General features: G+C 47.1%; 1 pseudogene; it reads right to left on the reverse strand.

Annotated features, from left to right (window-relative positions):
- Positions 1 to 261: 261 nt before the first annotated feature.
- Positions 262 to 25780, reverse strand: LOC120419321 (putative U5 small nuclear ribonucleoprotein 200 kDa helicase; annotated as a pseudogene).
- Between the last annotated feature and the right edge of the window lie 1819 nt (positions 25781 to 27599).

Here is a 27599-nt window from a genome sequence, read left to right on the forward strand (position 1 = left end):
CATAGGTTTGATCTGCGGCGTTACAGAGCACACCTCGCGGCTACTGTCCAGCGAAGAGAATATCAAAACACGCAAAGTGATTAGGAGCGTTTGCGACGCGGTTGGTTCGCTCTAGGACTCCGAATTTGTGTACTCGATCGGTTTCAAGCAGGTTGACAACACGAACGCTTCCAACTCGCTAGAGAAGCAAAAACAGCGGGTGAAGAACGTCGCAGAGTTCCTGGCACCAGATCCAGAACTTCGTGCACGTTTGTCTGGACCACACCGCAGCACCGATGGAAGAAACCTAGCACATCAACGTGTAATACCTTGGACATATCGCCAACCTACCTGACCATTTACCTGAACGATTACCGGAACACGATCGCCGTCTTGGAGCTGATCATCCACGCCGCGATCTTTTGACAAAGGACTTTGTCTTAAAGCTCTATCTGCGGTGTCAATGCAAAATTTTTCGAAAATGTAGCGTTACCGTCGCAAGCCCTGACATTCTGTTTCTGTTGCGTAGATGCCGTGAAAACTATTTAAGCTAAAAGTTAGCCTCTGGAGGATTTAGTGTCCATCAGACTTTCATCAAAGACGGACCTTACGTTGGGAATTTTATTGATCACACACACACACGCAGGTGGTGCACGAACTTGAGAGGAGGTCCAAGAAGTTATTGACGGTAGCCAGAACGGTCACCGGAATACCGAAATTATTGGGAACAATTTGGTAGGATATCGGCCACACCCGGTGTGGCCAGTGCCCTGAGGGAAGGTTCTACCGGGAGGACATTTACGGAACCATACGTCTTGGGGCAATATGCGTATCAAAATTCATGGTTTTTGATACTGGTGATGAAAATGGCCATTTTTGCAGAATTGGCCACACCCGGAGTGGCCAGTGCCCTGAGGGAAGGTTCTACCGGGAGGACATTTACGGAACCATACAAATTTGGGCAATATGGGTATCAAAATTCATGGTTTTTGATACTGGTAATGAAAATTACCTTTTGGCAGGATTGGCCACACCCGGAGTGGCCATTGCCCTGAGGGAAGGTTCTACCGGGAGGACATTTACGGAACCATACGTCTTGGGGCAATATGCGTATCAAAATTCATGGTTTTTGATACTGGTGATGAAAATGGCCATTTTGGCAGAATTGGCCACACCCGGAGTGGCCAGTGCCCTGAGGGAAGGTTCTACCGGGAGGACATTTACGGAACCATACAAATTTGGGCAATATGGGTATCAAAATTCATGGTTTTTGATACTGGTAATGAAAATGGCCATTTTGGCAGGATTGGCCACACCCGGAGTGGCCATTGCCCTGAGGGAAGGTTCTACCGGGAGGACATTTACGGAACCATACAAATTTGGGCAATATGGGTATCAAAATTCATGGTTTTTGATACTGGTAATGAAAATTACCTTTTGGCAGGATTGGCCACACCCGGAGTGGCCATTGCCCTGAGGGAAGGTTCTACCGGGAGGACATTTACGGAACCATACGTCTTGGGGCAATATGCGTATCAAAATTCATGGTTTTTGATACTGGTGATGAAAATGGCCATTTTGGCAGAATTGGCCACACCCGGAGTGGCCAGTGCCCTGAGGGAAGGTTCTACCGGGAGGACATTTACGGAACCATACAAATTTGGGCAATATGGGTATCAAAATTCATGGTTTTTGATACTGGTAATGAAAATTACCTTTTGGCAGGATTGGCCACACCCGGAGTGGCCATTGCCCTGAGGGAAGGTTCTACCGGGAGGACATTTACGGAACCATACGTCTTGGGGCAATATGCGTATCAAAATTCATGGTTTTTGATACTGGTGATGAAAATGGCCATTTTTGCAGAATTGGCCACACCCGGAGTGGCCAGTGCCCTGAGGGAAGGTTCTACCGGGAGGACATTTACGGAACCATACAAATTTGGGCAATATGGGTATCAAAATTCATGGTTTTTGATACTGGTAATGAAAATTACCTTTTGGCAGGATTGGCCACACCCGGAGTGGCCATTGCCCTGAGGGAAGGTTCTACCGGGAGGACATTTACGGAACCATACGTCTTGGGGCAATATGCGTATCAAAATTCATGGTTTTTGATACTGGTGATGAAAATGGCCATTTTGGCAGAATTGGCCACACCCGGAGTGGCCAGTGCCCTGAGGGAAGGTTCTACCGGGAGGACATTTACGGAACCATACAAATTTGGGCAATATGGGTATCAAAATTCATGGTTTTTGATACTGGTAATGAAAATGGCCATTTTGGCAGGATTGGCCACACCCGGAGTGGCCATTGCCCTGAGGGAAGGTTCTACCGGGAGGACATTTACGGAACCATACAAATTTGGGCAATATGGGTATCAAAATTCATGGTTTTTGATACTGGTAATGAAAATTACCTTTTGGCAGGATTGGCCACACCTGGAGTGGCCATTGCTCTGAGGGAAGGTTCTACCGGGAGGACATTTACGGAACCATACGTCTTGGGGCAATATGCGTATCAAAATTCATGGTTTTTGATACTGGTGATGAAAATGGCCATTTTGGCAGAATTGGCCACACCCGGAGTGGCCAGTGCCCTGAGGGAAGGTTCTACCGGGAGGACATTTACGGAACCATACAAATTTGGGCAATATGGGTATCAAAATTCATGGTTTTTGATACTGGTAATGAAAATGGCCATTTTGGCAGGATTGACCACACCCGGAGTGGCCAGTGCCCTGAGGGAAGGTTCTACCGGGGGGACATTAATCGAACCATACGACTTGGGGCAATATGGGTATCAAAATTCATGGTTTTTTAAACTGGTAATGAAAATGGCCATTTTGACCGGATTGGCCACACCCGGAGTGGCCAGTGCCCTCGGGAAGGTTCTACCGGGAGGACATTTACGGAACCATACGTCTTGGGGCAATATGCGTATCAAAATTCATGGTTTTTGATACTGGTGATGAAAATGGCCATTTTGGCAGAATTGGCCACACCCGGAGTGGCCAGTGCCCTGAGGGAAGGTTCTACCGGGAGGACATTTACGGAACCATACAAATTTGGGCAATATGGGTATCAAAATTCATGGTTTTTTAAACTGGTAATGAAAATGGCCATTTTGACCGGATTGGCCACACCCGGAGTGGCCAGTGCCCTCGGGAAGGTTCTACCGGGGGGACATTAATCGAACCATACGACTTGGGGCAATATGGGTATCAAAATTAATGGTTTTTTAAACTGGTAATGAAAATGGCCATTTTGACCGGATTGGCCACACCGGGAATGGCCAGTGCCCTCGGGAAGGTTCTATCGGGGGGACATTAATCGAACCATACGACTTGGGGCAATATGGGTATCAAAATTCATGGTTTTTTAAACTGGTAATGAAAATGGCCATTTTGACCGGATTGGCCACACCCGGAGTGGCCAGTGCCCTCGGGAAGGTTCTACCGGGGGGACATTAATCGAACCATACGACTTGGGGCAATATGGGTATCAAAATTAATGGTTTTTTAAACTGGTAATGAAAATGGCCATTTTGACCGGATTGGCCACACCCGGAGTGGCCAGTGCCCTCGGGAAGGTTCTACCGGGGGACATTAATCGAACCATACGACTTAGGGCAATATGGGTATCAAAATTCATGGTTTTTTAAACTGGTAATGAAAATGGCCATTTTGACCGGATTGGCCACACCCGGAGTGGCCAGTGCCCTCGGGAAGGTTCTACCGGGGGGACATTAATCGAACCATACGACTTGGGGCAATATGGGTATCAAAATTCATGGTTTTTTAAACTGGTAATGAAAATGGCCATTTTGACCGGATTGGCCACACCGGGAATGGCCAGTGCCCTCGGGAAGGTTCTATCGGGGGGACATTAATCGAACCATACGACTTGGGGCAATATGGGTATCAAAATTCATGGTTTTTTAAACTGGTAATGAAAATGGCCATTTTGACCGGATTGGCCACACCCGGAGTGGCCAGTGCCCTCGGGAAGGTTCTACCGGGGGGACATTAATCGAACCATACGACTTGGGGCAATATGGGTATCAAAATTAATGGTTTTTTAAACTGGTAATGAAAATGGCCATTTTGACCGGATTGGCCACACCGGGAATGGCCAGTGCCCTCGGGAAGGTTCTATCGGGGGGACATTAATCGAACCATACGACTTGGGGCAATATGGGTATCAAAATTCATGGTTTTTTAAACTGGTAATGAAAATGGCCATTTTGACCGGATTGGCCACACCCGGAGTGGCCAGTGCCCTCGGGAAGGTTCTACCGGGGGGACATTAATCGAACCATACGACTTGGGGCAATATGGGTATCAAAATTAATGGTTTTTTAAACTGGTAATGAAAATGGCCATTTTGACCGGATTGGCCACACCGGGAATGGCCAGTGCCCTCGGGAAGGTTCTATCGGGGGGACATTAATCGAACCATACGACTTGGGGCAATATGGGTATCAAAATTCATGGTTTTTTAAACTGGTAATGAAAATGGCCATTTTGACCGGATTGGCCACACCCGGAGTGGCCAGTGCCCTCGGGAAGGTTCTACCGGGGGGACATTAATCGAACCATACGACTTGGGGCAATATGGGTATCAAAATTAATGGTTTTTTAAACTGGTAATGAAAATGGCCATTTTGACCGGATTGGCCACACCGGGAATGGCCAGTGCCCTCGGGAAGGTTCTATCGGGGGGACATTAATCGAACCATACGACTTGGGGCAATATGGGTATCAAAATTCATGGTTTTTTAAACTGGTAATGAAAATGGCCATTTTGACCGGATTGGCCACACCCGGAGTGGCCAGTGCCCTCGGGAAGGTTCTACCGGGGGACATTAATCGAACCATACGACTTGGGGCAATATGGGTATCAAAATTCATGGTTTTTTAAACTGGTAATGAAAATGGCCATTTTGACCGGATTGGCCACACCCGGAGTGGCCAGTGCCCTCGGGAAGGTTCTACCGGGGGGACATTAATCGAACCATACGACTTGGGGCAATATGGGTATCAAAATTCATGGTTTTTTAAACTGGTAATGAAAATGGCCATTTTGACCGGATTGGCCACACCCGGAGTGGCCAGTGCCCTCGGGAAGGTTCTATCGGGGGGACATTAATCGAACCATACGACTTGGGGCAATATGGGTATCAAAATTCATGGTTTTTTAAACTGGTAATGAAAATGGCCATTTTGACCGGATTGGCCACACCCGGAGTGGCCAGTGCCCTCGGGAAGGTTCTACCGGGGGGACATTAATCGAACCATACGACTTGGGGCAATATGGGTATCAAAATTAATGGTTTTTTAAACTGGTAATGAAAATGGCCATTTTGACCGGATTGGCCACACCGGGAATGGCCAGTGCCCTCGGGAAGGTTCTACCGGGGGACATTAATCGAACCATACGACTTGGGGCAATATGGGTATCAAAATTCATGGTTTTTTAAACTGGTAATGAAAATGGCCATTTTGACCGGATTGGCCACACCCGGAGTGGCCAGTGCCCTCGGGAAGGTTCTACCGGGGGACATTAATCGAACCATACGACTTGGGGCAATATGGGTATCAAAATTAATGGTTTTTTAAACTGGTAATGAAAATGGCCATTTTGACCGGATTGGCCACACCGGGAATGGCCAGTGCCCTCGGGAAGGTTCTATCGGGGGGACATTAATCGAACCATACGACTTGGGGCAATATGGGTATCAAAATTCATGGTTTTTTAAACTGGTAATGAAAATGGCCATTTTGACCGGATTGGCCACACCCGGAGTGGCCAGTGCCCTCGGGAAGGTTCTACCGGGGGGACATTAATCGAACCATACGACTTGGGGCAATATGGGTATCAAAATTCATGGTTTTTTAAACTGGTAATGAAAATGGCCATTTTGACCGGATTGGCCACACCCGGAGTGGCCAGTGCCCTCGGGAAGGTTCTACCGGGGGACATTAATCGAACCATACGACTTGGGGCAATATGGGTATCAAAATTCATGGTTTTTTAAACTGGTAATGAAAATGGCCATTTTGACCGGATTGGCCACACCGGGAATGGCCAGTGCCCTCGGGAAGGTTCTATCGGGGGGACATTAATCGAACCATACGACTTGGGGCAATATGGGTATCAAAATTCATGGTTTTTTAAACTGGTAATGAAAATGGCCATTTTGACCGGATTGGCCACACCCGGAGTGGCCAGTGCCCTCGGGAAGGTTCTACCGGGGGGACATTAATCGAACCATACGACTTGGGGCAATATGGGTATCAAAATTAATGGTTTTTTAAACTGGTAATGAAAATGGCCATTTTGACCGGATTGGCCACACCGGGAATGGCCAGTGCCCTCGGGAAGGTTCTATCGGGGGGACATTAATCGAACCATACGACTTGGGGCAATATGGGTATCAAAATTCATGGTTTTTTAAACTGGTAATGAAAATGGCCATTTTGACCGGATTGGCCACACCCGGAGTGGCCAGTGCCCTCGGGAAGGTTCTACCGGGGGGACATTAATCGAACCATACGACTTGGGGCAATATGGGTATCAAAATTAATGGTTTTTTAAACTGGTAATGAAAATGGCCATTTTGACCGGATTGGCCACACCGGGAATGGCCAGTGCCCTCGGGAAGGTTCTCCCGGGGGACATTAATCGAACCATACGACTTGGGGCAATATGGGTATCAAAATTCATGGTTTTTTAAACTGGTAATGAAAATGGCCATTTTGACCGGATTGGCCACACCCGGAGTGGCCAGTGCCCTCGGGAAGGTTCTACCGGGGGGACATTAATCGAACCATACGACTTGGGGCAATATGGGTATCAAAATTAATGGTTTTTTAAACTGGTAATGAAAATGGCCATTTTGACCGGATTGGCCACACCGGGAATGGCCAGTGCCCTCGGGAAGGTTCTATCGGGGGGACATTAATCGAACCATACGACTTGGGGCAATATGGGTATCAAAATTCATGGTTTTTTAAACTGGTAATGAAAATGGCCATTTTGACCGGATTGGCCACACCCGGAGTGGCCAGTGCCCTCGGGAAGGTTCTACCGGGGGACATTAATCGAACCATACGACTTAGGGCAATATGGGTATCAAAATTCATGGTTTTTTAAACTGGTAATGAAAATGGCCATTTTGACCGGATTGGCCACACCCGGAGTGGCCAGTGCCCTCGGGAAGGTTCTACCGGGGGGACATTAATCGAACCATACGACTTGGGGCAATATGGGTATCAAAATTCATGGTTTTTTAAACTGGTAATGAAAATGGCCATTTTGACCGGATTGGCCACACCGGGAATGGCCAGTGCCCTCGGGAAGGTTCTATCGGGGGGACATTAATCGAACCATACGACTTGGGGCAATATGGGTATCAAAATTCATGGTTTTTTAAACTGGTAATGAAAATGGCCATTTTGACCGGATTGGCCACACCCGGAGTGGCCAGTGCCCTCGGGAAGGTTCTACCGGGGGGACATTAATCGAACCATACGACTTGGGGCAATATGGGTATCAAAATTAATGGTTTTTTAAACTGGTAATGAAAATGGCCATTTTGACCGGATTGGCCACACCGGGAATGGCCAGTGCCCTCGGGAAGGTTCTATCGGGGGGACATTAATCGAACCATACGACTTGGGGCAATATGGGTATCAAAATTCATGGTTTTTTAAACTGGTAATGAAAATGGCCATTTTGACCGGATTGGCCACACCCGGAGTGGCCAGTGCCCTCGGGAAGGTTCTACCGGGGGGACATTAATCGAACCATACGACTTGGGGCAATATGGGTATCAAAATTAATGGTTTTTTAAACTGGTAATGAAAATGGCCATTTTGACCGGATTGGCCAACCCCGGCATGGCCAGTGCCCTCGGGAAGGTTCTATCGGGGGGACATTAATCGAACCATACGACTTGGGGCAATATGGGTATCAAAATTCATGGTTTTTTAAACTGGTAATGAAAATGGCCATTTTGACCGGATTGGCCACACCCGGAGTGGCCAGTGCCCTCGGGAAGGTTCTACCGGGGGGACATTAATCGAACCATACGACTTGGGGCAATATGGGTATCAAAATTAATGGTTTTTTAAACTGGTAATGAAAATGGCCATTTTGACCGGATTGGCCACACCGGGAATGGCCAGTGCCCTCGGGAAGGTTCTATCGGGGGGACATTAATCGAACCATACGACTTGGGGCAATATGGGTATCAAAATTCATGGTTTTTTAAACTGGTAATGAAAATGGCCATTTTGACCGGATTGGCCACACCCGGAGTGGCCAGTGCCCTCGGGAAGGTTCTACCGGGGGACATTAATCGAACCATACGACTTGGGGCAATATGGGTATCAAAATTAATGGTTTTTTAAACTGGTAATGAAAATGGCCATTTTGACCGGATTGGCCACACCGGGAATGGCCAGTGCCCTCGGGAAGGTTCTATCGGGGGGACATTAATCGAACCATACGACTTGGGGCAATATGGGTATCAAAATTAATGGTTTTTTAAACTGGTAATGAAAATGGCCATTTTGACCGGATTGGCCACACCCGGAGTGGCCAGTGCCCTCGGGAAGGTTCTACCGGGGGACATTAATCGAACCATACGACTTAGGGCAATATGGGTATCAAAATTCATGGTTTTTTAAACTGGTAATGAAAATGGCCATTTTGACCGGATTGGCCACACCCGGAGTGGCCAGTGCCCTCGGGAAGGTTCTACCGGGGGGACATTAATCGAACCATACGACTTGGGGCAATATGGGTATCAAAATTCATGGTTTTTTAAACTGGTAATGAAAATGGCCATTTTGACCGGATTGGCCACACCGGGAATGGCCAGTGCCCTCGGGAAGGTTCTATCGGGGGGACATTAATCGAACCATACGACTTGGGGCAATATGGGTATCAAAATTCATGGTTTTTTAAACTGGTAATGAAAATGGCCATTTTGACCGGATTGGCCACACCCGGAGTGGCCAGTGCCCTCGGGAAGGTTCTACCGGGGGGACATTAATCGAACCATACGACTTGGGGCAATATGGGTATCAAAATTAATGGTTTTTTAAACTGGTAATGAAAATGGCCATTTTGACCGGATTGGCCACACCGGGAATGGCCAGTGCCCTCGGGAAGGTTCTATCGGGGGGACATTAATCGAACCATACGACTTGGGGCAATATGGGTATCAAAATTCATGGTTTTTTAAACTGGTAATGAAAATGGCCATTTTGACCGGATTGGCCACACCCGGAGTGGCCAGTGCCCTCGGGAAGGTTCTACCGGGGGACATTAATCGAACCATACGACTTGGGGCAATATGGGTATCAAAATTAATGGTTTTTTAAACTGGTAATGAAAATGGCCATTTTGACCGGATTGGCCACACCGGGAATGGCCAGTGCCCTCGGGAAGGTTCTATCGGGGGGACATTAATCGAACCATACGACTTGGGGCAATATGGGTATCAAAATTCATGGTTTTTTAAACTGGTAATGAAAATGGCCATTTTGACCGGATTGGCCACACCCGGAGTGGCCAGTGCCCTCGGGAAGGTTCTACCGGGGGGACATTAATCGAACCATACGACTTGGGGCAATATGGGTATCAAAATTAATGGTTTTTTAAACTGGTAATGAAAATGGCCATTTTGACCGGATTGGCCACACCGGAGTGGCCAGTGCCCTCGGGAAGGTTCTATCGGGGGGACATTAATCGAACCATACGACTTGGGGCAATATGGGTATCAAAATTCATGGTTTTTTAAACTGGTAATGAAAATGGCCATTTTGACCGGATTGGCCACACCCGGAGTGGCCAGTGCCCTCGGGAAGGTTCTACCGGGGGACATTAATCGAACCATACGACTTGGGGCAATATGGGTATCAAAATTAATGGTTTTTTAAACTGGTAATGAAAATGGCCATTTTGACCGGATTGGCCACACCGGGAATGGCCAGTGCCCTCGGGAAGGTTCTATCGGGGGGACATTAATCGAACCATACGACTTGGGGCAATATGGGTATCAAAATTCATGGTTTTTTAAACTGGTAATGAAAATGGCCATTTTGACCGGATTGGCCACACCCGGAGTGGCCAGTGCCCTCGGGAAGGTTCTACCGGGGGGACATTAATCGAACCATACGACTTGGGGCAATATGGGTATCAAAATTAATGGTTTTTTAAACTGGTAATGAAAATGGCCATTTTGACCGGATTGGCCACACCGGGAATGGCCAGTGCCCTCGGGAAGGTTCTATCGGGGGGACATTAATCGAACCATACGACTTGGGGCAATATGGGTATCAAAATTCATGGTTTTTTAAACTGGTAATGAAAATGGCCATTTTGACCGGATTGGCCACACCCGGAGTGGCCAGTGCCCTCGGGAAGGTTCTACCGGGGGGACATTAATCGAACCATACGACTTGGGGCAATATGGGTATCAAAATTAATGGTTTTTTAAACTGGTAATGAAAATGGCCATTTTGACCGGATTGGCCACACCCGGAGTGGCCAGTGCCCTCGGGAAGGTTCTACCGGGGGGACATTAATCGAACCATACGACTTGGGCAATATGGGTATCAAAATTCATGGTTTTTGAAACTGGTAATGAAAATGGCCATTTTGACCGGATTGGCCACACCCGGAGTGGCCAGTGCCCTCGGGAAGGTTCTACCGGGGGGACATTAATCGAACCATACGACTTGGGGCAATATGGGTATCAAAATTAATGGTTTTTGAAACTGGTAATGAAAATGGCCATTTTGACCGGATTGGCCAGTGCCCTCGGGAAGGTTCTACCGGGGGGACATTAATCGAACCATACGACTTGGGGCAATATGGGTATCAAAATTCATGGTTTTTTAAACTGGTAATGAAAATGGCCATTTTGACCGGATTGGCCACACCCGGAGTGGCCAGTGCCCTCGGGAAGGTTCTACCGGGGGGACATTAATCGAACCATACGACTTGGGGCAATATGGGTATCAAAATTAATGGTTTTTTAAACTGGTAATGAAAATGGCCATTTTGACCGGATTGGCCACACCGGGAATGGCCAGTGCCCTCGGGAAGGTTCTATCGGGGGGACATTAATCGAACCATACGACTTGGGGCAATATGGGTATCAAAATTCATGGTTTTTTAAACTGGTAATGAAAATGGCCATTTTGACCGGATTGGCCACACCCGGAGTGGCCAGTGCCCTCGGGAAGGTTCTACCGGGGGGACATTAATCGAACCATACGACTTGGGGCAATATGGGTATCAAAATTCATGGTTTTTTAAACTGGTAATGAAAATGGCCATTTTGACCGGATTGGCCACACCCGGAGTGGCCAGTGCCCTCGGGAAGGTTCTACCGGGGGACATTAATCGAACCATACGACTTGGGGCAATATGGGTATCAAAATTAATGGTTTTTTAAACTGGTAATGAAAATGGCCATTTTGACCGGATTGGCCACACCGGGAATGGCCAGTGCCCTCGGGAAGGTTCTACCGGGGGACATTAATCGAACCATACGACTTGGGGCAATATGGGTATCAAAATTCATGGTTTTTTAAACTGGTAATGAAAATGGCCATTTTGACCGGATTGGCCACACCCGGAGTGGCCAGTGCCCTCGGGAAGGTTCTACCGGGGGACATTAATCGAACCATACGACTTGGGGCAATATGGGTATCAAAATTAATGGTTTTTTAAACTGGTAATGAAAATGGCCATTTTGACCGGATTGGCCACACCGGGAATGGCCAGTGCCCTCGGGAAGGTTCTATCGGGGGGACATTAATCGAACCATACGACTTGGGGCAATATGGGTATCAAAATTAATGGTTTTTTAAACTGGTAATGAAAATGGCCATTTTGACCGGATTGGCCACACCCGGAGTGGCCAGTGCCCTCGGGAAGGTTCTACCGGGGGGACATTAATCGAACCATACGACTTGGGGCAATATGGGTATCAAAATTCATGGTTTTTGAAACTGGTAATGAAAATGGCCATTTTGACCGGATTGGCCACACCCGGAATGGCCAGTGCCCTCGGGAAGGTTCTATCGGGGGGACATTAATCGAACCATACGACTTGGGGCAATATGGGTATCAAAATTCATGGTTATTGAAACTGATAATGAAAATGGCCATTATGACTGGATTGGCCACACCCGGAGTGGCCAGTGCCCTCGGGAAGGTTCTACCGGGGGGACATTAATCGAACCATACGACTTGGGGCAATATGGGTATCAAAATTCATGGTTTTTTAAACTGGTAATGAAAATGGCCATTTTGACCGGATTGGCCACACCCGGAGTGGCCAGTGCCCTCGGGAAGGTTCTACCGGGGGGACATTAATCGAACCATACGACTTGGGGCAATATGGGTATCAAAATTCATGGTTTTTTAAACTGGTAATGAAAATGGCCATTTTGACCGGATTGGCCACACCCGGAGTGGCCAGTGCCCTCGGGAAGGTTCTATCGGGGGGACATTAATCGAACCATACGACTTGGGGCAATATAGGTATCAAAATTCATGGTTTTTGAAACTGGTAATGAAAATGGCCATTATGACCGGATTGGCCACACCCGGAGTGGCCAGTGCCCTCGGGAAGGTTCTACCGGGGGGACATTAATCGAACCATACGACTTGGGGCAATATGGGTATCAAAATTCATGGTTTTTTAAACTGGTAATGAAAATGGCCATTTTGACCGGATTGGCCACACCGGGAATGGCCAGTGCCCTCGGGAAGGTTCTATCGGGGGGACATTAATCGAACCATACGACTTGGGGCAATATGGGTATCAAAATTAATGGTTTTTTAAACTGGTAATGAAAATGGCCATTTTGACCGGATTGGCCACACCGGGAATGGCCAGTGCCCTCGGGAAGGTTCTATCGGGGGGACATTAATCGAACCATACGACTTGGGGCAATATGGGTATCAAAATTCATGGTTTTTTAAACTGGTAATGAAAATGGCCATTTTGACCGGATTGGCCACACCCGGAGTGGCCAGTGCCCTCGGGAAGGTTCTACCGGGGGGACATTAATCGAACCATACGACTTGGGGCAATATGGGTATCAAAATTAATGGTTTTTTAAACTGGTAATGAAAATGGCCATTTTGACCGGATTGGCCACACCGGGAATGGCCAGTGCCCTCGGGAAGGTTCTACCGGGGGACATTAATCGAACCATACGACTTAGGGCAATATGGGTATCAAAATTCATGGTTTTTTAAACTGGTAATGAAAATGGCCATTTTGACCGGATTGGCCACACCCGGAGTGGCCAGTGCCCTCGGGAAGGTTCTACCGGGGGGACATTAATCGAACCATACGACTTGGGGCAATATGGGTATCAAAATTAATGGTTTTTTAAACTGGTAATGAAAATGGCCATTTTGACCGGATTGGCCAATGCCCTCGGGAAGGTTCTATCGGGGGGACATTAATCGAACCATACGACTTGGGGCAATATGGGTATCAAAATTCATGGTTTTTTAAACTGGTAATGAAAATGGCCATTTTGACCGGATTGGCCACACCCGGAGTGGCCAGTGCCCTCGGGAAGGTTCTACCGGGGGGACATTAATCGAACCATACGACTTGGGGCAATATGGGTATCAAAATTAATGGTTTTTTAAACTGGTAATGAAAATGGCCATTTTGACCGGATTGGCCACACCGGGAATGGCCAGTGCCCTCGGGAAGGTTCTATCGGGGGGACATTAATCGAACCATACGACTTGGGGCAATATGGGTATCAAAATTCATGGTTTTTTAAACTGGTAATGAAAATGGCCATTTTGACCGGATTGGCCACACCCGGAGTGGCCAGTGCCCTCGGGAAGGTTCTACCGGGGGGACATTAATCGAACCATACGACTTGGGGCAATATGGGTATCAAAATTAATGGTTTTTTAAACTGGTAATGAAAATGGCCATTTTGACCGGATTGGCCACACCGGGAATGGCCAGTGCCCTCGGGAAGGTTCTATCGGGGGGACATTAATCGAACCATACGACTTGGGGCAATATGGGTATCAAAATTCATGGTTTTTTAAACTGGTAATGAAAATGGCCATTTTGACCGGATTGGCCACACCCGGAGTGGCCAGTGCCCTCGGGAAGGTTCTACCGGGGGGACATTAATCGAACCATACGACTTGGGGCAATATGGGTATCAAAATTAATGGTTTTTTAAACTGGTAATGAAAATGGCCATTTTGACCGGATTGGCCACACCCGGAGTGGCCAGTGCCCTCGGGAAGGTTCTACCGGGGGACATTAATCGAACCATACGACTTGGGGCAATATGGGTATCAAAATTAATGGTTTTTTAAACTGGTAATGAAAATGGCCATTTTGACCGGATTGGCCACACCCGGAATGGCCAGTGCCCTCGGGAAGGTTCTATCGGGGGGACATTAATCGAACCATACGACTTGGGGCAATATGGGTATCAAAATTCATGGTTTTTTAAACTGGTAATGAAAATGGCCATTTTGACCGGATTGGCCACACCCGGAGTGGCCAGTGCCCTCGGGAAGGTTCTACCGGGGGGACATTAATCGAACCATACGACTTGGGGCAATATGGGTATCAAAATTAATGGTTTTTTAAACTGGTAATGAAAATGGCCATTTTGACCGGATTGGCCACACCGGGAATGGCCAGTGCCCTCGGGAAGGTTCTATCGGGGGGACATTAATCGAACCATACGACTTGGGGCAATATGGGTATCAAAATTCATGGTTTTTTAAACTGGTAATGAAAATGGCCATTTTGACCGGATTGGCCACACCCGGAGTGGCCAGTGCCCTCGGGAAGGTTCTACCGGGGGGACATTAATCGAACCATACGACTTGGGGCAATATGGGTATCAAAATTAATGGTTTTTTAAACTGGTAATGAAAATGGCCATTTTGACCGGATTGGCCACACCCGGAGTGGCCAGTGCCCTCGGGAAGGTTCTACCGGGGGGACATTAATCGAACCATACGACATGGGGCAATATGGGTATCAAAATTCATGGTTTTTGAAACTGGTAATGAAAATGGCCATTTTGACCGGATTGGCCACACCCGGAATGGCCAGTGCCCTCGGGAAGGTTCTATCGGGGGGACATTAATCGAACCATACGACTTGGGGCAATATGGGTATCAAAATTCATGGTTATTGAAACTGATAATGAAAATGGCCATTATGACTGGATTGGCCACACCCGGAGTGGCCAGTGCCCTCGGGAAGGTTCTACCGGGGGGACATTAATCGAACCATACGACTTAGGGCAATATGGGTATCAAAATTCATGGTTTTTTAAACTGGTAATGAAAATGGCCATTTTGACCGGATTGGCCACACCCGGAGTGGCCAGTGCCCTCGGGAAGGTTCTACCGGGGGGACATTAATCGAACCATACGACTTGGGGCAATATGGGTATCAAAATTCATGGTTTTTTAAACTGGTAATGAAAATGGCCATTTTGACCGGATTGGCCACACCCGGAGTGGCCAGTGCCCTCGGGAAGGTTCTATCGGGGGGACATTAATCGAACCATACGACTTGGGGCAATATAGGTATCAAAATTCATGGTTATTGAAACTGATAATGAAAATGGCCATTATGACTGGATTGGCCACACCCGGAGTGGCCAGTGCCCTCGGGAAGGTTCTACCGGGGGGACATTAATCGAACCATACGACTTAGGGCAATATGGGTATCAAAATTCATGGTTTTTTAAACTGGTAATGAAAATGGCCATTTTGACCGGATTGGCCACACCCGGAGTGGCCAGTGCCCTCGGGAAGGTTCTATCGGGGGGACATTAATCGAACCATACGACTTGGGGCAATATAGGTATCAAAATTCATGGTTATTGAAACTGATAATGAAAATGGCCATTTTGACTGGATTGGCCACACCCGGAGTGGCCAGTGCCCTCGGGAAGGTTCTACCGGGGGGACATTAATCGAACCATACGACTTGGGGCAATATAGGTATCAAAATTCATGGTTATTGAAACTGATAATGAAAATGGCCATTATGACTGGATTGGCCACACCCGGAGTGGCCAGTGCCCTCGGGAAGGTTCTACCGGGGGGACATTAATCGAACCATACGACTTAGGGCAATATGGGTATCAAAATTCATGGTTTTTTAAACTGGTAATGAAAATGGCCATTTTGACCGGATTGGCCACACCCGGAGTGGCCAGTGCCCTCGGGAAGGTTCTACCGGGGGGACATTAATCGAACCATACGACTTGGGGCAATATGGGTATCAAAATTCATGGTTTTTTAAACTGGTAATGAAAATGGCCATTTTGACCGGATTGGCCACACCCGGAATGGCCAGTGCCCTCGGGAAGGTTCTATCGGGGGGACATTAATCGAACCATACGACTTGGGGCAATATGGGTATCAAAATTCATGGTTTTTTAAACTGGTAATGAAAATGGCCATTTTGACCGGATTGGCCACACCCGGAATGGCCAGTGCCCTCGGGAAGGTTCTACCGGGGGGACATTAATCGAACCATACGACTTGGGGCAATATGGGTATCAAAATTAATGGTTTTTTAAACTGGTAATGAAAATGGCCATTTTGACCGGATTGGCCACACCCGGAGTGGCCAGTGCCCTCGGGAAGGTTCTATCGGGGGGACATTAATCGAACCATACGACTTGGGGCAATATAGGTATCAAAATTCATGGTTATTGAAACTGATAATGAAAATGGCCATTATGACTGGATTGGCCACACCCGGAGTGGCCAGTGCCCTCGGGAAGGTTCTACCGGGGGGACATTAATCGAACCATACGACTTAGGGCAATATGGGTATCAAAATTCATGGTTTTTTAAACTGGTAATGAAAATGGCCATTTTGACCGGATTGGCCACACCCGGAGTGGCCAGTGCCCTCGGGAAGGTTCTACCGGGGGGACATTAATCGAACCATACGACTTGGGGCAATATGGGTATCAAAATTAATGGTTTTTGAAACTGGTAATGAAAATGGCCATTTTGACCGGATTGGCCACACCCGGAGTGGCCAGTGCCCTCGGGAAGGTTCTACCGGGGGGACATTAATCGAACCATACGACTTGGGGCAATATGGGTATCAAAATTCATGGTTATTGAAACTGATAATGAAAATGGCCATTATGACTGGATTGGCCACACCCGGAGTGGCCAGTGCCCTCGGGAAGGTTCTACCGGGGGGACATTAATCGAACCATACGACTTAGGGCAATATGGGTATCAAAATTCATGGTTTTTTAAACTGGTAATGAAAATGGCCATTTTGACCGGATTGGCCACACCCGGAGTGGCCAGTGCCCTCGGGAAGGTTCTACCGGGGGGACATTAATCGAACCATACGACTTGGGGCAATATGGGTATCAAAATTCATGGTTTTTTAAACTGGTAATGAAAATGGCCATTTTGACCGGATTGGCCACACCCGGAGTGGCCAGTGCCCTCGGGAAGGTTCTATCGGGGGGACATTAATCGAACCATACGACTTGGGGCAATATAGGTATCAAAATTCATGGTTATTGAAACTGATAATGAAAATGGCCATTATGACTGGATTGGCCACACCCGGAGTGGCCAGTGCCCTCGGGAAGGTTCTACCGGGGGGACATTAATCGAACCATACGACTTAGGGCAATATGGGTATCAAAATTCATGGTTTTTTAAACTGGTAATGAAAATGGCCATTTTGACCGGATTGGCCACACCCGGAGTGGCCAGTGCCCTCGGGAAGGTTCTATCGGGGGGACATTAATCGAACCATACGACTTGGGGCAATATAGGTATCAAAATTCATGGTTATTGAAACTGATAATGAAAATGGCCATTATGACTGGATTGGCCACACCCGGAGTGGCCAGTGCCCTCGGGAAGGTTCTACCGGGGGGACATTAATCGAACCATACGACTTGGGGCAATATAGGTATCAAAATTCATGGTTATTGAAACTGATAATGAAAATGGCCATTATGACTGGATTGGCCACACCCGGAGTGGCCAGTGCCCTCGGGAAGGTTCTACCGGGGGGACATTAATCGAACCATACGACTTAGGGCAATATGGGTATCAAAATTCATGGTTTTTTAAACTGGTAATGAAAATGGCCATTTTGACCGGATTGGCCACACCCGGAGTGGCCAGTGCCCTCGGGAAGGTTCTACCGGGGGGACATTAATCGAACCATACGACTTGGGGCAATATGGGTATCAAAATTAATGGTTTTTTAAACTGGTAATGAAAATGGCCATTTTGACCGGATTGGCCACACCCGGAGTGGCCAGTGCCCTCGGGAAGGTTCTACCGGGGGGACATTAATCGAACCATACGACTTGGGGCAATATGGGTATCAAAATTCATGGTTTTTAAACTGGTAATGAAAATGGCCATTTTGACCGGATTGGCCACACCCGGAGTGGCCAGTGCCCTCGGGAAGGTTCTACCGGGGGGACATTAATCGAACCATACGACTTGGGGCAATATGGGTATCAAAATTCATGGTTTTTTAAACTGGTAATGAAAATGGCCATTTTGACCGGATTGGCCACACCCGGAGTGGCCAGTGCCCTCGGGAAGGTTCTACCGGGGGGACATTAATCGAACCATACGACTTGGGGCAATATAGGTATCAAAATTCATGGTTATTGAAACTGATAATGAAAATGGCCATTATGACTGGATTGGCCACACCCGGAGTGGCCAGTGCCCTCGGGAAGGTTCTACCGGGGGGACATTAATCGAACCATACGACTTAGGGCAATATGGGTATCAAAATTCATGGTTTTTTAAACTGGTAATGAAAATGGCCATTTTGACCGGATTGGCCACACCCGGAGTGGCCAGTGCCCTCGGGAAGGTTCTACCGGGGGGACATTAATCGAACCATACGACTTGGGGCAATATGGGTATCAAAATTCATGGTTTTTTAAACTGGTAATGAAAATGGCCATTTTGACCGGATTGGCCACACCCGGAGTGGCCAGTGCCCTCGGGAAGGTTCTACCGGGGGGACATTAATCGAACCATACGACTTGGGGCAATATGGGTATCAAAATTCATGGTTTTTGAAACTGGTAATGAAAATGGCCATTTTGACCGGATTGGCCACACCCGGAGTGGCCAGTGCCCTCGGGAAGGTTCTACCGGGGGGACATTAATCGAACCATACGACTTGGGGCAATATGGGTATCAAAATTCATGGTTATTGAAACTGATAATGAAAATGGCCATTATGACTGGATTGGCCACACCCGGAGTGGCCAGTGCCCTCGGGAAGGTTCTACCGGGGGGACATTAATCGAACCATACGACTTAGGGCAATATGGGTATCAAAATTCATGGTTTTTTAAACTGGTAATGAAAATGGCCATTTTGACCGGATTGGCCACACCCGGAGTGGCCAGTGCCCTCGGGAAGGTTCTACCGGGGGGACATTAATCGAACCATACGACTTGGGGCAATATGGGTATCAAAATTCATGGTTTTTTAAACTGGTAATGAAAATGGCCATTTTGACCGGATTGGCCACACCCGGAGTGGCCAGTGCCCTCGGGAAGGTTCTACCGGGGGGACATTAATCGAACCATACGACTTGGGGCAATATAGGTATCAAAATTCATGGTTATTGAAACTGATAATGAAAATGGCCATTATGACTGGATTGGCCACACCCGGAGTGGCCAGTGCCCTCGGGAAGGTTCTACCGGGGGGACATTAATCGAACCATACGACTTAGGGCAATATGGGTATCAAAATTCATGGTTTTTTAAACTGGTAATGAAAATGGCCATTTTGACCGGATTGGCCACACCCGGAGTGGCCAGTGCCCTCGGGAAGGTTCTACCGGGGGGACATTAATCGAACCATACGACTTAGGGCAATATGGGTATCAAAATTCATGGTTTTTTAAACTGGTAATGAAAATGGCCATTTTGACCGGATTGGCCACACCCGGAGTGGCCAGTGCCCTCGGGAAGGTTCTACCGGGGGGACATTAATCGAACCATACGACTTAGGGCAATATGGGTATCAAAATTCATGGTTTGGCCACTACGGGTGTTGCCAATCCGGGTGTGGCCAATCCGGTCAAAATTGTCATTTTCATTACCAGTTTCAAAAACCATGAATGTGGATTCCCATATTGCCCCAAGTCGTATGGTTCGATTAATGTCCCCCCGGTAGAACCTTCCCGAGGGCACTGGCCACTCCGGGTGTGGCCAATCCAGTCATAATGGCCATTTTCATTATTAGTTTCAATAACCATGAATTTTGATACCCATATTGCTCCAAGTCGCATGGTTCGATTAATGTCTCCCCGGTAGAACCTTCTCGAGGGCACTGGCCACTCCGGGTGTGGCCAATCCGGTCAAAATGGCCATTTTCATTACCAGTTTAAAAAACCATGAATTTTGATACCCATATTGCCCCAAGTCGTATGGTTCGATTAATGTCCCCCCGATAGAACCTTCCCGAGGGCACTGGCCACTCCGGGTGTGGCCAATCCGGTCAAAATGGCCATTTTCATTACCAGTTTAAAAAACCATGAATTTTGATACCCATATTGCCCTAAGTCGTATGGTTCGATTAATGTCCCCCCGGTAGAACCTTCCCGAGGGCACTGGCCACTCCGGGTGTGGCCAATCCGGTCAAAATGGCCATTTTCATTACCAGTTTAAAAAACCATGAATTTTGATACCCATATTGCCCCAAGTCGTATGGTTCGATTAATGTCCCCCCGATAGAACCTTCCCGAGGGCACTGGCCACTCCGGGTGTGGCCAATCCGGTCAAAATGGCCATTTTCATTACCAGTTTAAAAAACCATGAATTTTGATACCCATATTGCCCTAAGTCGTATGGTTCGATTAATGTCCCCCCGGTAGAACCTTCCCGAGGGCACTGGCCACTCCGGGTGTGGCCAATCCGGTCAAAATGGCCATTTTCATTACCAGTTTAAAAAACCATGAATTTTGATACCCATATTGCCCCAAGTCGTATGGTTCGATTAATGTCCCCCCGATAGAACCTTCCCGAGGGCACTGGCCACTCCGGGTGTGGCCAATATCCTATAAATGTGGTCCCAAGCCCATTGCCCCAAATCATTCTGGTCCGGTGATCGTCCTTACAATCTTCATAAGAACAGAATTCCTCCCAATTTAGTGCACAAACTGTGTCTTTCAATGTGTGCGTGTGTGTGTGTGAGCAATAAAATTACCACCGTGGATCCGCTTTTGTCGAAACTTCGTAAGGCACTGAATTTTTCTGAGGCTATCTGTTAGCTTAAATAGTTCGCATGAAATATGGCAACATGGTGCAAATTTTGCCTCCTCTCCTGTTTACGTGGAACTGTCACGCGAGAATGTTGCACCACTGTTGCCATATTTCATGCGAACTATTTAAGCTAACAGATAGCCTCAGAAAAATTCAGTGCCTTACGAGGTTTCGACAAAAGCGGATCTACGGTGGTAATTTTATTGCTCACACACACACACACGCACACATTGAAAGACACAGTTTGTGCATTAAATTGGGAGGAATTCTGTTCTTATAAAGATTGTAAGGACGGTCACCGGACCAGAATGATTTGGGGCAATGGGCTTGGTACCACATTTATAAGATATTGGCCACACCCGGAGTGGCCAGTGCCCTCGGGAAGGTTCTACCGGGGGGACATTAATCGAACTATTCGACTTGGGGCAATATGGGTACCAAAATTCATGGTTTTTGATACTGGACATGAAAATTACCATTTTGATTGGACATTTTCCGAACCATACTTGTTTTGGCAATTTATTTCCACAGAGGAACCAAAGATTGAAAACATTTTTTAGGAATAAATTATTTAGGATTAAATACATAGGCAATGTTTTAAAAATATAAAATAAAATAGTATATTTTTTAGGAGTTTTGTACAAAGTTCTTTGTCATATTGGTCATGTAGAACATAACCACCTGCACCTTTTTAATCTACATTTGTTCTCGATGTGTCGATTTCATTCATATTAAATAATAAAATTATATGGGCGGGGAAGGATGGGGGGAGGGGGGGGGGACTCAAGGTTGTCTTCTTGTATTATTAGTGAACAAAATATGATCCTCAAGGGGCTTCGTCACTTCCCGGCGAATGAATTCTCGTTTGCTAAACGGGCATGGTGCTGGTGATCTGTTGAACTGCAATCCTGCGGAGTTCGAGCTTCGGTCGCTGTTGGTGTTAGAACCTGTTCCGGATCCGTGATGCAGATCCGCCAGCTGCAGTTCGGAGGACAATCCGACTAACGCATCGAGGCGGCAGCAATGCACCTGATGGGGGCAAACCCAGCCAGCTCGAATCCACACAGTCCTTGGACATCGGATAGATCGTTACGTTGCCATTGTGCAAAAGCAAAACTCTGTGAATCGGCATTATCCGTGGGAAACAGTTTGTCCTGCTCCTGACTGTGGAACTTAATTGCTGGATGCGGAAGAGGTGAGCCTGCAGCTGCAGGTTTGTCTTGATGTGAGGGTCGATGTATCTGAATGGGGATTGGTCGAAATTGATCTTCTGCGAACATTTAGTATTCAGACATACCTACTTGGGAGCAGTTTTGTTCGGTCCGGTCAGCTTGTTTGGCAACTGCGCGGCCAAAATGTTGTCCTCGAAGATGATCTCCTGAAACCTATAGATTCAACGACAAGTTGAACAGCTCGATTGTGGTGTAGTTGATGTAGTAGTAGGTACGCCGCGATCATGCCCAGATTCAGCGGCAGCGTATCCATCTCGTCCTCCACGCTGATGCATATGGACTGATCCAGGTCGGAGAGGGTCGATTCGACCAATTCGGTGGTCCGACAAGTGTCGGTGGGTGACGCCCTGCAGGTTGTAGTAGTTCGGGTTCTGGGTGAGTCGCCGGTACAGGAACGTCCAGGTAAGGTAATCAACGGCGTCCTGTTTGTTTTCAATGGTTTTGGTGACGATCTCCGCGTTGAAGGGATCGATGATCCAGATGACTTTCCACCGGTAAACTCTCGTTGAGGAACTTCTTGAAGTCATCCTCTAGCGGACGGTTGGCCCTTCCCACCATCTGCATGACACGCGTGACCGGGTAGTCGTCGTACGAGTGACTCTTACCGTTGTAGAACTGCGTGTCCATGATGATCACCAGGTAGGCGGAAATGTTCAAGCCCCAGCACAGATCCCGCGTGGTGACGGCAATCTGCACCGCACCGGAATCGAACAGCTGCTCCACGATGCGGTGATCAGACGCCGTCAAGCCTTCGTTGATGTACGCAACCCCCTGCGAGAGTGTCTCCTTCAACGTTTTATCCGTCATACGAACCAAAAACGGCTTAATGTCCTCCTCCTCGGCGTGGAAGAACCGGTTCAGTTGAACTTCAGCAGCACAGTAAGTCAAAATATCAATCGCCGTCGAAACGACCCAACTTCCTCGAGCTCACAAACACAATCACCGGTTTGTGCGGGCTGAACTTGGTTACGGCGTTGTACACCGGTTTGGACATGGCCGCAATGCGCGACGCAGTGTGCGTAATGTTGAATCCCTGCACGTGCAGTTCCAGCGGAATTGGCCGCACGCTCGGATGGAAGTTGAAGGTCGCATTCGCGTTGCAACCCAGCCATTGAGCTACGTCCCGGGCGTCCGACAGCGCGATGATCCGGATCTGCTTCTCAATCTGGGACGAAATGTACCGCATACCGGAGCAGACGACCTCCAACACAGGACCTTCCTCACCGCCAATCAACTGCAGCTCGTCCACAATAAACAGCTGGATATTCTGGACGTTCTTCCTCTGCTTCCAACGCCGAGACAAAATGTCCCACTTGTCTGCCGTGGTCACGATGATTTGCCCCTTGGCGATCAGCTTCAAGTCCGTTCCGGTTTCCCTTGTCAGCTTGACCACCTTGCAGCCCAAGTTCTGGCCAAATTTCTGGTGCCAATCCATGAAGATCAGCTCGGCCAGCGCCTCCCTCGAGACCAGATAAACAACCCGACCGTGCGGATTCTGCTGCAACATCCGCAGCACGGCAAACTCCGCGATCGTCGTCTTGCCCGACCCGGTTGGCGCACCCACAAACATATTGTCCTCACTGTTGTACACCGCGTTGAAGACCTGCGTCTGGATCGGATTGAACTGCGGGAACCGGTCCGCGTACGGCTCTTCGAAGCGTGGTTCACGCAACGCACTGATTGGCAGAGGCTGCAAATCGAGCAGCTCCGTCGGCGGCAGGTTCTTCTCTGGTAGAATCAGGTGACGGAACGAAACCGGAAGTTGCGTCTCCGCGCCAATCCACCGGTCGGACACGATGCGCAGGAAGTACTGCGGTGGCAACGGTTCAAAAACCGGCACGAAGAACTTCACCAGGTGATCGTCCTGGCAGTACTTGTACTTGAGCAGGAAGTACTCGTGGTGCAGGATAACCTCGGAGTCGACGTCCTCAACCAAAATCCATAACGCCTCCGACTGGCCGTGAACCTTCTCATCCCACTGGAAGTCCGGTGTGATGGTCAACTCGACGCGCAGCGTATAACGCGTAATCGGTTGAATGTGCGTGGACAGCTCCAGCTTGGGGAACTGGTGCACGTACTTGTAGATGGTCTTGCCCAGCTTCGGCACGCGAATCAACTCTCCGATATCGTTCGCCTCCAGATCGTACAGCCGCTCCCACGGGAAGTTCTTCTTCTCGATCTTCTTCACGATCTCCTCGGGCATCTTTCGGAACTGACGCAACGGGGACATGCTCTGCCACATGCGCCGATCGATCATCTTGCACAGCGTTAGGCACTTGTCCGCCAGCTGGGCCCACTCGCGGTTCAGGACAATCTCGAAGATGGCACGCAGGGCAAAGCCCTCGAGCTTCAGCTGGGAGATGTAGGCTTGCAGGAGGACGTTGACCTTGGCCGCTGGGTTCTTCCATGCTTTCCTTGATCGGGATCGGAACGCGCTCCATCAGCTTTTGCAGCTCGAGTGTCTCTTCCTCGCGAACCGTTATGTTCCGGAACTCGCCGGACATCCGATCGATTCTGGTGACCTGGAAGTGGTCACTTTTGCGGTCGTACTTGATGAGACCACTCTTCCACAGGTTTGCACCAAGTTGACGCGGGAGTCTTCCAGCAGCACTTAAAAATTCAAAACAAAAACATCCAATGTTTTTGCAATATTTGTAAACATTACAGGCAACAGTTTTGTACCTACTTGTGGAAGCTGGATATTTTTTAATCAATTTTATTTAACACTAAGATTTATTGCATTTTTATGGTTTGACTTATCTAAAACTATTTTGGCATGCATCAAAATTGTGTTAAACATCCAAAAAGTATTTAAAAGGTGCAACATTAAATAAAAACTGAAAAAATAAAAATATATTTTAAATCCAGTAGAAGGTTCTGTACGGTAGGCATGTTTGGGTACAGTGCCGCCATCTATGAAACAAATGAAGGGTTCACAAAACTGTCGATAGAGGGCCATCGCGCACCAACACTGCGAACCTGGCGGTAAAAAAGAGAAACATGCCGTCAGGTGTTCCATTGTTGTGAACAAAACAAAATGAAGAAATTTTCCATATTTAGAAAAAACAACACGAAATACGTAATACCACAGACAGTCAGTGGTAATACAGTGCTTGTTCGGTAGCCGGATATTGTTTAACCACGGACGTCCGTGGTTTAACTAAAGACAAGTTAAAATTTAGAAAAAATATAAAAAAACAATAACGGAGCAAAATGATTGGTTGGATTGGATTGGTTAAGTGGATGCAAAAATAAGAATATCCACAAAAAAAACACTTTTTTTGTTTTTTTTTTTATTTTATATTGCTTAGGCCGATGCAAATATTTAAAAAAGTTTTTGTCCCGCCCGTGTGGATCAATCGGACCGCGCACTGGACTCACAATCCAGAGGTCACCGGTTCGAATCCCGCGGCGGGCGCTCTAAAATTCTTTGTGTAAATATGGGTATTCGGCGCCGTCGCTCCGTGCCATACTTTCATACACTTAGGAGCCCAGGGCGGCGAAGTCCTTGTAGATAAAAGGAAGACACTAGTGGTTGGTACTAGCAATGGTGGCCGACAGCTATAAAGTCAACTTCGTTTTTTTTTGTCCCTCGGCCCTGGACTAGGCATTTTACACTAGTTCAGTTGTTTTGCAATCATTAGTTTTCAAAAAATCTAAGATCTGACAAAAACAAAAATTGTATCGAAAAAAAAGATTTTGCATCGAAAATTTTCAAAAAATCTTAAGATTTTTTAATAAGCCCAAACATGCTAAAAATGATTTTAAACGCAGAAGAATGTATTTTAATTTGATTTCAGCTGGTTGCCCTTGAATTTTCATTGAAATTTTGAAGTTTATTGTAAAAATATTTTTTTTTGCCCCCTGATTTTTCGGGCCAATTTTGAAGGGGGGGAGGGACAAAAACTTTTAAAAATATGTGTACCAGCCTTATTGGTCGTTAAAGTGGATTGCTTTTTTTTATTGCTTATTGCAAGATAAAATCACGATTTTCCTTTGCTTCGACTTACAGGAGGTCAAAGCCGCCGAACTTCCGCAGTGTAAAAATCTGAAAGTTGAACTGAAACTCCGTGTAGATTTGGCTGTCAACTTGGTTTGTTTTCAATATTTCTCAAAAAGTTAGCTGAAAACTCAAAGCAACCTTTGACAGCAGACGAAAATTTGTTTTGCGGTTGTCATGCGGCCATTCTTCTGCGGTCATATCAGCGCGCGTGAAATCTAATTATTGACGCCCACTATAATATCATATTTAAAGGTCACTTAGAGGGTATGCTCTGGAAATATTAATTAGGTTATGTTTTATATTTCGTGTAGATTAAATATATGTTCCCCTCGAATGCGCTGAAAAGTACCACTAACGGCGCCCTCCATGTTAATTTGTAGATTATGGGGACAACTTTTGGTATTGCAGTGTTATTATACGGTGGTGTTATTGAATACTTTCAAAAGTAAAAGATAAAGTAGGGACACGAGTTTCGGAACAACAAAAGCTCAGTAATGGATAACTTTAACACTGGGGTGCCCAACCTTTTGGCCTTGCGGGCCAGATTTGATTCTTCTGAAGCAGTGGCGTGCCGGAACTAATGTTGATAAAAGTTAAAAAAGTAAACTTTTTTCTCATAAAATGTATTTTATTACGTTTTTCTAAGTAAACAAGTAAATAAAATAGTGTTGCAAATAAGATTCATACATCTTGATTTTGGGAAAGAAAAAAAAAGAGATTACTTCCAAAGATTTAATTATTGTGAAAGCAGACAAAAATCGAAACACGAGCGCAACCTGTCAAAGCCTGTTGCGCCACAGGCTGGTGTACACGCTTACGATAAACCGCTCCATTTTTGTATGGCGCAACAGATTGTTTTGCGCAACAGAAGAGATGCGCACTTCGGTTTGGTGGAAGCTGCATAATAATTTTCTTTATTTTTGGTTAAAATTGTATTTTAATTGTTTTTGTCAATTAAAATTAAATACCCTGATATCATGAACTAAAAAAATCGTCGTTGCCAAGGTCGTTGCGTAGTTTGAAAAATCGAC

The sequence above is a fragment of the Culex pipiens genome, chromosome 2 (assembly GCF_016801865.2).
Source record: "Culex pipiens pallens isolate TS chromosome 2, TS_CPP_V2, whole genome shotgun sequence".
Classification (NCBI taxonomy): domain Eukaryota; kingdom Metazoa; phylum Arthropoda; class Insecta; order Diptera; family Culicidae; genus Culex; species Culex pipiens.